The 12,664-nt window shown below is 43.8% G+C and overlaps 1 protein-coding gene across 3 annotated transcripts in view; it reads left to right on the top strand.

The window, feature by feature from the left end:
• LOC143683793 (TRAF3-interacting protein 1-like) overlaps positions 1-12,664 on the top strand; it is a 172,973-nt gene that overhangs the window by 47,561 nt on the left and 112,748 nt on the right. Inside the window, exons 1-2 of one of the 3 annotated variants that reach the window (XM_077160128.1) lie at positions 2,978-3,554; positions 5,786-5,876. The exons of 1 other annotated variant lie outside the window; for it this stretch is intronic. The gene's annotated coding sequence lies outside the window, so the exon portion shown is untranslated. Of the gene's footprint in view, positions 1-2,977; positions 3,555-5,785; positions 5,877-12,664 lie in introns of those variants that run through there. One more of the 3 variants, XM_077160130.1, reaches the window with a different exon arrangement.

The raw sequence follows: 12,664 nt of genomic DNA, 5'->3' as shown, positions 1-12,664 counted from the left end.
AGGAACGTTCCAGCCAATCCTAAAGAACACCCAGGGCAAAGTATGAGATTCCACCAGAGTTCCATGCACTAGAGTAAGTTTCCAGAAACCTACAACCTCCAGATGGGTCCCTGGACCAGGTAAGTCCTGAAATCTAGAGGGCCCAGCCTCTCCAGAACATCGGATAGTTCCATCTTCCTACCCCATATTATTGAAAGACCCTTCCAAAATGAAAAAGTTAGAATGGCCATAGCCCAAACACATAGGTGTTTACCCCTAGAGGGAAGGATAGAGAGCTCAAATGTGACAGTGGAGTTGTGCAGAGAAGGTAGGATTTCACACATGAATGTGATTGCTGAATCATTAAATTCGTATCTCCTTTGGTCTTTAGTATCTTAGAGCAGATAGAGTAAAAACCTAAAATTGTGGAATTGTAACCCATGCCAAATTCTGACATATGTTCTGCAACTAATTGTGGTGCTGTGCTTTGAAATTTATTGCTTTTTTGTATATGTTATTTTTCACAAAAATGAAAAAGTCGATTGTGATAAAAAAATATTATGCCTTCTAGCCTCCTACATTCTGGAGCAGGTAGAAGGAGAAATCTGGGAGAATTGTATGGTATCTCTTGATAAACTCTAGGATCTGTCCTGTAACTGCTTGTTGAAGAGTGTATTGAAAACTATTGCTTTTTTCTTTTTTTGCTAGTATTTATGTTATATTATGCAATAAGAAAGTAAAAACAATAAGCAGGATAAAAGGGATAAATTTGCAGTCATTTCTCTTTGATGTCTAGAAAGTTACTTTGCAGGTGTCATGGACATTTTAAGTAAGTTTTCAATGAATATATGTCTATTTAAATGATGGTCCTAAAGGGTTTGCTCAAATAAAAAAACATGTATTTTGAGTGCCTACTTTGTGTAAGGCACTATGATAGATATTCTGATTGGATTTTCTGAATTCTTATTGTATTTTTAGAATGAGATTCAACTGTATTAACTGAATAGTAACTATTTGGGCTTTGAATTCCAATTTTGGCAATAATTTATCTTTATTCCAGGAAGAATTTAGAGTGGTTTCCGAAATTTCATAATATACAACAAAATGGCATATATTCAAAATGAGGCTATAGACGAAAATATGGATCACTGCAAAATGGAAACAGGACTGAAAATGAAAACAGGAGAAGGTACAAAGGGTAGAACCACAAGAGATTTTTAAACATTCTAGGGAAACCTATCAGTCATACTGTTTTCAGTGCTGTGTGATATAAACAAAATGATTTTCAGTGCAAAGTAAAACTATTCTCAGAACTGAAAGCACAGTGCAAAGTAAAACTATTTTCAGAACTGAGGGTACAGCTCTCAAAACAACCACGTAATGCAGTGGATGTGACAATGAGTTTCACAAATACCTGTTGTTTACTCTAGGTCATTTTAAATACATTACCTTTAAAAAATACTTTAAGTATTCATTTAACAAATATTGGTCAGTGCCTACCAAGTTTATGCAACTGTACTAGATCCTGGGAATATGATAGATAAGACCCTTGCTCATAAGGAATTAAGATTCTGGTAGAACAAAATCATCAATAATGAGCCAACAAATATGTGAACAAGATGGTTGGAGGTTATAGTATGATCTGTGAGGAAAAGGAATACAAAGTAATCTGTTAGGTAATGTCTGGGCTTGAGGGGGCTAAAGTAAATTATACAAGGTGCAGTTTGGTGCACCTTTTGAAGGAGGTGGTATTTGAATTGAGAGAGCCAGACATGCAAAAATTTCTGTGCAGAGCACTCCAAACAAAAGGAATACTACATGCAAAGGCCCTGGGGAAGGAATGAAATTCTAGGAACTGAATGGCCTGTGTGGCATAGTGAGTGGCAAGCTCAGTGAGGAAATCATAAGTTTGAATATTGTTTTAACTACAACGTGAAGTCTTTGGATGATTTACCAAAGTGAAGGGGGAGTGATCTGATTTATATTTTGAAAAGTTCATGCTGTTGCTACATGGGGAGTGGGAGCTAGGGGAGAGGAGCAGACATGGCAAACATAGCAGCAGAGAGATTACTTATAGAAGGGTATTGTGGGAATCCACACAGGATATAATGGTGGCATAGACTAGGTAAAAGTGTGGAAGGAGAAACATCAATGTATTTAGAAAATATTTGGAAGTATTTTAAATAGTTTTTGTATTACGTTTTTCTTGCATGGGCAGGCACCAGGAATCAAACCCAGGTCTCTGGCATGGCAGGTGAGAACTCTGCCTGCTGAGACACCATGGCTCATCCTCTGTATTATTTTTTTATACATGAAAAACTAATGTTCAGAGAGGCTAAAAAAGTTGCATGGAAACATAAGGCAAGGTTGAAGTCTGTTGAATCATTGTTTGACATAGGTGATTTTTAAAAACCTTAAAAATGTCCTTAAATAATATATTATCCTTGATGCCTTACTTGAATAATATTTCTTCTTGCTTAATTTTATCTCCTTTTGGTCTTCTTATTCATTTTTCTTTCTTACACTTTGGATTTTAGCTGTTTATTTTTTGAAAGAGAATTAAATAATTTTAATAACATTGTCCATATTGCATTATCATATCAAATATAGTTCTATAAATGACTCTACTTTTAATAAGACTGCAAAATTAGACATGGTGTCCCCCCAGCTGAATCCAGAATAGCTATTTTAAATATCAGTTTTTTGTAGTACATTTATTTGATGCTCAGTGCTCTTCAATCATAAACCTTGGACATCTACTTTAAAAAAAAAATGAACAGAGACATTGGTGCCTGCGCCTGGATCAGGGGCCCCAGGCTGGGGATGGAGCTGCGCTGGGGCATCAAGGAGGCAGTGTCCGGCCGGTGTTGCTCAGGCAGGCTGCAGCTACCCAGGGCCTGCTGCCCCAGCCTAGCCCTGTCCGCAGACCTCCCGCCCGCCAGGGGGCTCCAGCTCCCACCCGCCAAGGAGCTGCTAGCACTCACCACCGCTCCCTCCGTCAGGGACCACCGTCAACCGCGCAGCTCCCTCCTCAGGGGCCGCCATCAACCGCGCAGCTCCCTCTCGCAGGAGCCGCCATCAACTGCGCAGCTCTCTACTTATGGGCTGCCATCAACTGCTGCAGCTCCCTCCCTCAGGAGCCGCCATCCACTGTGCAGCTCCCTCCTCACCGGCCACCATCAACCCCGGCAGCTACCTTCTCACCGACCTCCATCAACCCCGCAGCTCCCTCCCTCAGGGGCCGCCATCAACCACGAAGTTCCCTCCCTCAGGGAAGCCAGCAGCACCCGCCCCCACTCCGCTGGGCAGGCGACCGCCAGCACTGGCCACTGCTCCCAGGCAAGGGGGCCACCAGCACAGCCAACGCAGCCGCAGGGGCCTTCTTCACGCTGCGGCCTGGCCCCGCAGCGTCTCCGCCATCTTCTCGCGGCCGCGTGGCCCCGGCTTCTGGCCTTCCCCGCGGCCTTGGGCGAGGGACCGTCCACAGCGCTTTGCAGGCTGCAAGGCCCGGGCTTGGGACCGTGAGGTAGAGGATGGAAAAGGACGTCGGAATCAGAACGAGTTGTTGCCTAAAGGTATTGTTGTGGTTTTTTTTTTTTTTTTTGGCTGTAATTGTAGAATAATTATTTAACCTGCCTTAATCCTTTATCTTCAGTCTGCTTTAAGAAAATTCTGTGTGTGCCTGGGAGAAGGGTGGGGATAGAGCACCCAATAGTGAAAAACTAAGTGGTTTTTTTGTTTATTTGTTGTTTATGTCTATTTTTTTGGTATTCATAATGTTATTTTTACAGAAGAAGTCTTTTCTCAGATATGGACATGTGAATTGTCAGCATTTGGCAGTGATACATAGTAACAAAAGAGAGGGACATCCTTAACAAAAAGGCCTTTCAGTACTAGGCCTGTGAAAATTCAGCAAGAGACCTTTTTCCATTAGCCATTTGGTCCTGCTGAATCTGCACTCCAGTCCTGGGGTAAAGAAAAGTGTCCAAGAAACTGTGGGTTCTTCCTTCTCCTTTCTGACTTTTAAGCCTGCATGCTGCATCTACTACAGAAACTCTGCCAAAGCAGAGCTTAGAAAAGTGATAAAAGTTGTGTTGGAATTATTTTAATGTATTTTTAAAAGTTTTTTCTAGAAGCAACAGAAAAAGGCCTTAAAATTTGGGGCAGCTGGCATGCTTGCTAGCAATTCCATTTGTATATGATTGTGTTTATAAATACTTTTTTTTGCTCCTGACCTACGCTTGGTAAGTCGTAGATTTAGAGAAGTGCTTCATGGTGCTCCCAATTTAGGAATTACCAGCCCCCTTTGATGAATCCAGAACATTTCAGCCATGAGATTTTCAATAGATGTTCTTCATTAGAGTAGGCAAGAATGGATGTGTGGGGTGGTAATACCACTTGGCTCCCTACTCTTCCAACCCCACCACCCCTCCCCCATTCCAGCTTGTACAAATGAACCCCATTCAGGTTTACTGGGTGTTCTAGTTTGCTAGGTGCTGGAATGCAGTATACCAGAATGACTTTTTAAAAGGGGAATTTAGTGTTAGTTTACAGTTCTAAGACCAAGAAAATGTCCCAATTAAAACAAGTCTATAGAAATGTCCAATCTAAGGCATCCAAGGAAAGATACCTTGGTTCAAGAAGGCCGATGATGTTCACGGTTTCACTACTGTAAAGGCACAGGACAAACACGGTCAGGGTTCCTCTCTCATATGAAAGAGCACATGGCGAACACAGTCAAGGTTTCTCTCTCATCTGGAAAGGCACATGGTGAACATGGTCAGGGTTCCTTTCTCATCTGGAAGGGCACATGGTGAACACAGCATCATCTGCTAGCTTCTTCAGGCTTCCTGTTTCATGAAGCTCCCCAGGAGGCATTTTCCTTCTTCATCTCCAAAGATTGCTGGCTGATGGCCTCTGCTTCTCATGGCTATGTCATTCTGCTCTGCTCTCTCTGAATCTCCTGCTTTCTCCAAAATGTTTCCCCTTTTATAGGATTCCATTAGCCTATCAGGGTCCACCTGGAATGGGTGGAGACACATCTCCACTTAATCCAGATTAATAGCCACACCTGACTGAGTCACATCTTCAGGGAGATGATCTGATTATAAAGTTTCAAATGTACAGTACTGAATAGGTATTAAAAGAAAGGGCTGATTTTACAAAACAGGATTAGGATTAAAACATGGATTTTCTAGGGTACATATATCATTTCAAGCCAGCACACTGGGCTACCCCATTGGAGATCCACAAGCTCTCATGATATAGCTCCCCAGAAAGTACTGGAAACCAGGTTTGCACAGGCAGACAAGGCCAGCACTGGTAAGGATGTTTCTCTCCTGATGTGCTGCAGGCAACTTGCCGAGTCAACACCTTCTCCTTTCCCTGCAGCACCTGTGGAATGGGATGCCATAGTGAGAGGATATGGACAAAAAACGCCAAATAAGTTCAAACCCCTATTCCTCAGTGTTTGTGCAGCGTGACCTAGGGCTACACCATGATGAGCCTCCAGGGCCTCTGTTCCCCTTCTGTGAAATTGGAATAGTATGGCACAGGCAGATGAAATCATGGGCTCCTCTCAGGTTAGCCTGAATCTCCTCCTAGGTAAAAGCACCCACAGTGAGGATTTGTAACTAAGGCATATGTATTTATTGGTTTATCTCATTAGCTGACTGAGTAATCAATTTGAAATGAAGTGACTCTTGCTTTACCTAGGGCTTTGGTTGTGTGGCCATATTGGAAGGTGGTGGGGCCAGAATGGGGGAGCTGCAGGGGTGAAAAGTCACCAAAAGCCTTGTTTCTGCAGGGGCACAGAGCTTCATTCTGAGAAGGAGACAAGAAAGAGGCATAAATGTGGGCGGAGGACAGTGGACAGTCTGTTTTTCTTTGAGACCAAGGTATGTCACTCAAATTTTCCCTTGGTTCAGCCAATAAGGGAATAATTGGAGCTCAGATTTGAAGATAAAAAGGAGAGACACTGGAAGGGCTGTCCTAGGGTTTTCAATCTCCACAGTCCTGTTGGCAGAGGTTTTAATGAGATATCTTTGGCTTATAGATGGATTTAGTAAAAACACAGCCGTTTGTTTGTAGAACATTTTGGTGACTACACCCTGATTTGCTTGGAAATGGGCCAGTCTCACCTTAGGAGATCTGAGGAACAAAGTCTTGCAAGGACCGAGGCTTGGTCTAAGTTGGACCAGAGTAGACTGAAGGCATCTTCAGGAAGGATAGCCTTCTAATCCATGGCTCCCTCTTTCCTTGCCATGGAGGAACTAGAGTGTATCTGCCTGCTGGAGAAGGAAGAAGCAGGTGCATTTCTCCCACTATCTCTTTACCGGTAGCAACCAGTGTATTAGGGAGTCCATTCCAATGGCCCTGTCATGTTCAGTACTTCTGCTGAGGCTGAAGAAGCAAAGCTAGCTTCAGAAATCAAAGACTCGACCTTGTGTTTGGGGCTGAAGTGCGGGGAGATGTGCACACTCAGGCAGGGTTTGGGTTCACTTCCCCCCTGGGCTTGGAGCCCTGTGGGAAGGGAGCTCTTTGCAAGTGAGCAGTGAGAAGGCGCAGTCTTGATCTGCAGCTGCCTCCTGGGGTGGCCAGGGAAGATGGGTTGCCAGACTTGGAGGGAAACATTCAAGTTGGGAATGCAAGGTCTGAGAGCACCCTGTGCATTAGGGCTTTGGGGACAGCTCATGGGTGCTGCTACATTTCATAAAAGAATGTAATTAACTGGAGCTGCCGCAGTGATTGTCCAGTAGGAAGCAGATGTTTGTAGTGAAGGATAAAAGTAATTACTTCAGGAATTGTATAGCTTGAGTATTTCTGCGATAAGGTGATTTTCCCCTTTTTTCACTATGCACGGCACCCTACCATGAAATATTCAGTTACAGCTAGGAGCTCTCTCCTCTGAATATGGTAACCTTATTGTCTAGTGAAATACCTAATCACGTTAAGTTCTGGGTCAGCATTTGGAGCTCTTTGTATCTCATTTACCTGTATCCTGGAATCTGCAATAGGATGAATGAGTTGTGCATTTTGTGTTGTAAAAACTTGTATTTCCTTATACTTAGTTTAGGAGAAACTAAGAGGTTTAAGTATTAATTCTCACATTTTTGAGGCATAGTTGTCTCATCTCTTTGGAAGCTTGAAATTCATAGAAGTGAAAGTGATAAGAACATAAAAAGCGTTGGCCTTGTTCATATGCACATGCCTCAGGAAAAGGCGTGTGACTGATGGGCAAAAGGGTGCTGGCATCAGACTGTGTGACTGGGATTCCAGGCTTTGTTTGCAAGCTTTGTGGCCTTGACAAGGTACTGCACCTCTCTATGCCTTGATTTCCTCATCTTTTCAGTTGGGATAATAATCATACTTCAAGGGAGGTGGCTGGTGACATTAAAAGGATATGTCCTAGAGTGTGTATTTCCTAGAGACTGTGTCCAGAAGGCCATGTGACCTAGATACTGTATCCAGGAGGGTGTGTGTCCCAGAGTCTGCGTCCAGGTAGACAAGTGTTTTAGAGACTCTGCCCAGGTATGACAGATGTCCTAGAGTCTGTGTCCAGGCAGGACATGTGTCCTTGAGACTGTTGCCAGGAGGATATGTGTCCTAGAGAGTGGGTCCAGGAGAATATGTGTCCTGGTTCTGTGTCCCGCTGGACCTGTGACCTAGAGACTGTGTCTAGGCAGGACATGAGTCCTAGAGACTCTGTCTAGCAGGCCGTTTGTCCTAGAGACCGTGTCCAGGCAAAACATGAGAGACTGTGTCCAGGAGGGAGTGTGTCCTAGAGTCTGTGTCCAGGGAGGGTATGTATCCTAGAGCTGTGTCCTGGGAACATATTTATCCTAGAGACTGTGTCCTGGAGGACCTATTTCCTAGGAACTGTGTCCAGGAAGGCATTGTTCTCAAGTGTGGGGCCAGGAGGATGTATGTCCTAGAGTTGGTGTCCAGTTCAAAATGTGACCTAGAGGCTGTGTCCAGGCAGGATGTATATCCTAGAGGCTATGTCCTTGAGGGTGTATTTCCTGGAGACTCTGCAGGAACATGTGTGTCCTAGAGTGTGGGTCCAGGAGGATGTGTCCTAGAGACTGTGTCTGGGAGGGGATTTGTCTGAGAGACTGTGTCCAGGAGGATATGTGTCCTAGAGACAGTGTCCAGGCAAGACATGTGTCCTAGATACTGTGTCCATGAGGACATGCATCATAGAGACTGTGTCCAGGAGGTTCTGTGTCCTAGAGATTGTGTCCAGGCAGGATGTGTTTCCTAGAATGTGTATCGAGGCAGGAATGTGTTCTAGAGACAGTTTCCAGTAGGTCATGTGTCCTAGAGACTGTACCAGGAAGACTTGTGTCCTAGAGACTGTGTCCAGGCAGGATGTGTGTCCTAGGAACTGTGCCCAGGAGGGCATGTGTACTAGAGATCGTATCCAGGCCAGACTTGTGTCCTAGAGAATGTGTCCAGGCTGGTCTTGTTTCCTAAAGACAGTGTCTGGGAAGCTGTATGTCCTGGTGACTGTGTCCAGTTAGAATGTGTGTCCTAGAGCTGTGTCCACGCAGGACATATATCTTAGAGACTGTGTCCTTGAGAGTGCATTTCCTGGAGATCCTATAGGAGAACATGTGTCTTACAGAGTGAATCCAATAGGATATGTGTCGTAGAGACTGTATCTTGGAGGTCATATTTCCTTAAGACTCAGTCCAGGCTCATTAGTGTCCTAGAGAGTGGGTCCAGGAGATGGTGTGTCCTAGAGAGAATGAGGGAGAATACTTTTCCTAGACTATCCAGGCAGGACATGTGTTCTAAAGATAATATCCATTTAGGAAATATGTCCTAGAGATTATGTCCAGGGAGGACTAGAGTCTGTGTCAAGGCAGGTAGTATGTCATAGAGGTAGTATCCAGGCAGTGTATGTGTCCTAGGGACTGTCCAGGAGGGCATGTATCCTAGAGATGGTGTCCAGGATGATATACGTCTTCTGTGTCCAGGCAGGATGCAGGTCCAGGAGACTGTGTCCAGAAGATCATGCATCTTGGAGACTAACCAAGAAGACATGTGTCCTAGACACTGTTTAGACAGGATCTGTCTCCAAGAGATTGTGTCCAGGCAGGACGCTAGAGACTATTTCCAGGTTGGCACATGTCCTAGAATCTGTCCAGGCAGAACTTGTATCCTAGAGACTGTGTACAGGCCAGACAGTTGTCCTAGAGAATGTTTCTAGTCAGGACGTGTGTCCAGGCAGGATTTGTGGTCTAGAGAATGTTGCGAGGATAACATAAGACCTAGATACTACGTCTAGGCAGGGTGTATGTCCTAGAGACTGTGTCCAGGAGGGCATATGCCCTAGACTGTGTGCCCAGGAGGGTGTGTGTCCTAGAGCCTGTGTCCAGTGAAGATAGGTGTCCTAGAACTGTGTCCGGTCAGGATGCTTATAGTAGAGACTGTGTCCTTGAGGGTACATTTCCTATAGACTGTGTCCAGGCATACGTGTGTCCTGGAGAGTGGGTCCAGGAGAACATGTATCCTAGAGTCTGTGTCCAGGTGGGCATGTGTTCAAGAAACTGAGTCCGTAAGGGCATGTGTCCTAGCGATTGTATCCAAGCCAGACTTGTGTCCTAGAGAATGTGTCCAAGCTAGACTTGTTTCCTAAAAAGTGTCCTGGAAGGCATGTGTCCTAGTGACCTGTGTCCGAGTAGTATATGTCTCCTAGAGCTGTGTCCAGGCAAGATGTGTATCTTAGAGCCTGTGTCCTTGAGAGTGTATTTTTTTGGAGACTCTGTAGGATAACATGTGTCCTAGAGAGTGGGTCCAATAGGGTATATGTGTCCTTGAGATTATGTCTTGAATGGCATATTTCCTAGAGATCTGTCCAGCAACATTTATGTCCTAGAGAGTGAATCCAGGTGGTGCTGTGTCCTCGAGACTTTTGAGGCAGAAAATGTGTTCTACAGCCTGTGTCCAGGCAGGTCATGTGTCCTAGAGATTATCCAGGAGGTCACATGTCCTAGAGATTGTGTCCGAGGTGGACATGTGTCCTACAGTCTATATCCTGGAGGGCAGGTATCCTAGAGACTGTGTCCAGGCAGGATGTGTATCCTAGGGACTGTCCAGGAGAGTGTGTGTCCTAGAGACGGTGTCTAGGATGATGTATGTCCTAGAGACTCTATCCAGGAGGACATCTATCCTAGAAACTGTTTCCAGGCAGGATGTTTGACCTAGAGTCTGCATCTAGCAGGACACATGTCCAAGAGATTGTGTCCAGAAGATTGTGTGTTCTTGAGACTGTGATCAGGAAGATGTGTGTTCTAGAGACTGTGACAAGGCAGGACATGTGTCCTAGAGACTGTGGTTAGGCAGGACTTGTGTCCTAGGGATTGTGTTCAGGCAGGACATTAGAGACTGTTTCCGGATGGCACATATCTTAGAATCTCTCCAGGCAGGACATGTGTCCTAGAGGCAGTGTCCAATAGTCTTGTGTCCTAGAGACTATTCAGGCAGGACGTGTGTCCTAGATAATGTATCTAGTTAGGACGTGTATCCAGGAGATTGTGTCAAGGCCAGACCTGTGATGTAGAAATTGTTTCCAGGAGGACGTGACCTGGAGTTTGCATCCAGGCAGGACATATGTCCTAGAGACTGTGTTCAGGATGGCATATGTCCTAGAGTCTATCTCCATTTGTCTGTGTGTTCTTGCCCTGTGTCCAGGTATATTGTGTATTGTAGAGACTGTGTCCTTGAGGGTATACTTCCTGGGAACTCTGCAGGATAGCATGTGACCTATAGACTGGGTACAGGAAGACGTGTCCTAGAGACTGTGTCCAGGTGGACACATAGGACATATAGGCCCAGGCATCAGGTCAACAGGATAGGTGAGGACAGGGAGCCTGTGTACCACATGGACCAGGGAGGGAGGGCCCAGGAATGGGTTAGACCAAGGCAGTGACATGGGTGAGGCACCTGTGAAGTTGAGCCAGCGTTCTACTTGGAGTAGTGTGGGAACATCAGACTGAGTGAGGCCACCAGGTTGAGCGCCAGGTGGGGTTTCCCAGGGCACTTGCTGGACTGTGCAGTCGAGGTGGACTAGGGCAGGGCAGAGACGGCCTCTTGCCTCTCACATACATGTGTGAAGTACCACATGTGGCGTACGTTTTATTTAAAATAATAATTAGGCGATGTGTTTATTGTGTTAAATTCAGAAGCTACATTTTTAGAGTAACTCTTTGTCAGTGTTACAGTGATGATCAATTCAAAATAAAATTCAACTGTTGGTGTCTTTGAGATCATGTAAAATTAATATACATTAATATTCATGTTTTTACCTGTTATCTCAAGTATGCAAATTACAGGTGGTTCTATGCCTTTATTAATAATTTTTAAACAATCTCCTTAGCTATTAACAAGTCCTTAAGTTATTTCATTTAGAAAAGTCCAACTGAAATATAGATTAAGGTTTGTGCAAAAGTGCAACATAAAACATTGCCATTGGTATCTTCACTGGTCATTTGAAATTTTCTTTCCAGTCCCATAGAGAAGAGAAATGGGCAGATTTAGTTTCTTGAAATATTTCAGTGTTCGATTTATTCATTTATATTTCTGCAGAGTGCTTTATTTAGCTACGTATCAGAGAGGAAGACTCAACTTTATAAAATACACTTAAAAATTTCAGTGTAAAATGTCTATAGTATGATGTAATTATACATATTATTTTTGCAGCCATCAGGCAATGCAAATATTTGTATGGCCTGTTGCCCAGCCATGATGGATTTTGATCATGCTTATCCTTAACATCCTTGACCTTAGCCAGCATAGACACGCCTTATTTAGTGTTCTCAGCAGACTTCATTATATTTTGCAGATGTGGTAACATAGGCTTAGAGAAGACATGAAGGTGAGTGAATGGTGAGCCAGACTTGAGCTCACATCTGCCCAGACTGCATTGATAGGAGTGGCTTGCAAAGTATTGATAAAGAATGTGAGGTACTCTCTAGGAGTCTGTACAAACCTAGGGGTGATTTTGGTTTGTTTGGAAGCATTCATTTGTTTGTTATATAATTAACACTTATTAGGCTCATACTTGATGCTGCAGACACTTTGCCTAGCACTAGGGATAAAAAGAGAAATGAGTCCCAGGCCCCTCTCCTCGAGGAGTTCTCAGTCCTACACAGAGGGACAGACTGCGCTCTCTCTACCCACTGTGTGTCTGAACAGTTCTAGATGAGTGGGAAGATCCAGCAGCAGGCAGTTTACTCTTTCCATGCTCCAGGGGCTTTGTCTCTGGAAGTGCCTTCCCTGGCATGAAGAGGAATTAAGAAAAATAAGCTGAGTAGGCAAACTAACCCTTTGAAAGTTTTGTTCTTTGTTTGCTGCATTTGCTCAATTAGATGTTCAAACTTGATTCTAACTTCATTATCTTTTTTTTTATTAATTAACGGAAAAAAAGAAATTAACCCAACATTTAGAAATCATACCATTCTACATATGCAATCAGTAATTCTTAACATCATCACATAGGTGCATGATCATTGTTTCTTAGTACATTTGCATCGGTTTAGAAAAACTAGCAACACAACAGAAAAAGATATAGAATGTTAATATAGAGGAAAAAAATAAAAGTAATAATAATAGTAAAAACAAACAAACAAACAAACAAAAAACCTATAGCTCAGATGCAGCTTCATTCAGTGTTTTAACA

This window comes from Tamandua tetradactyla, chromosome 5, assembly GCF_023851605.1.
Source record: "Tamandua tetradactyla isolate mTamTet1 chromosome 5, mTamTet1.pri, whole genome shotgun sequence".
Lineage (NCBI taxonomy): Eukaryota > Metazoa > Chordata > Mammalia > Pilosa > Myrmecophagidae > Tamandua > Tamandua tetradactyla.
This window is presented reverse-complemented; position numbering and strand designations above follow the sequence as displayed.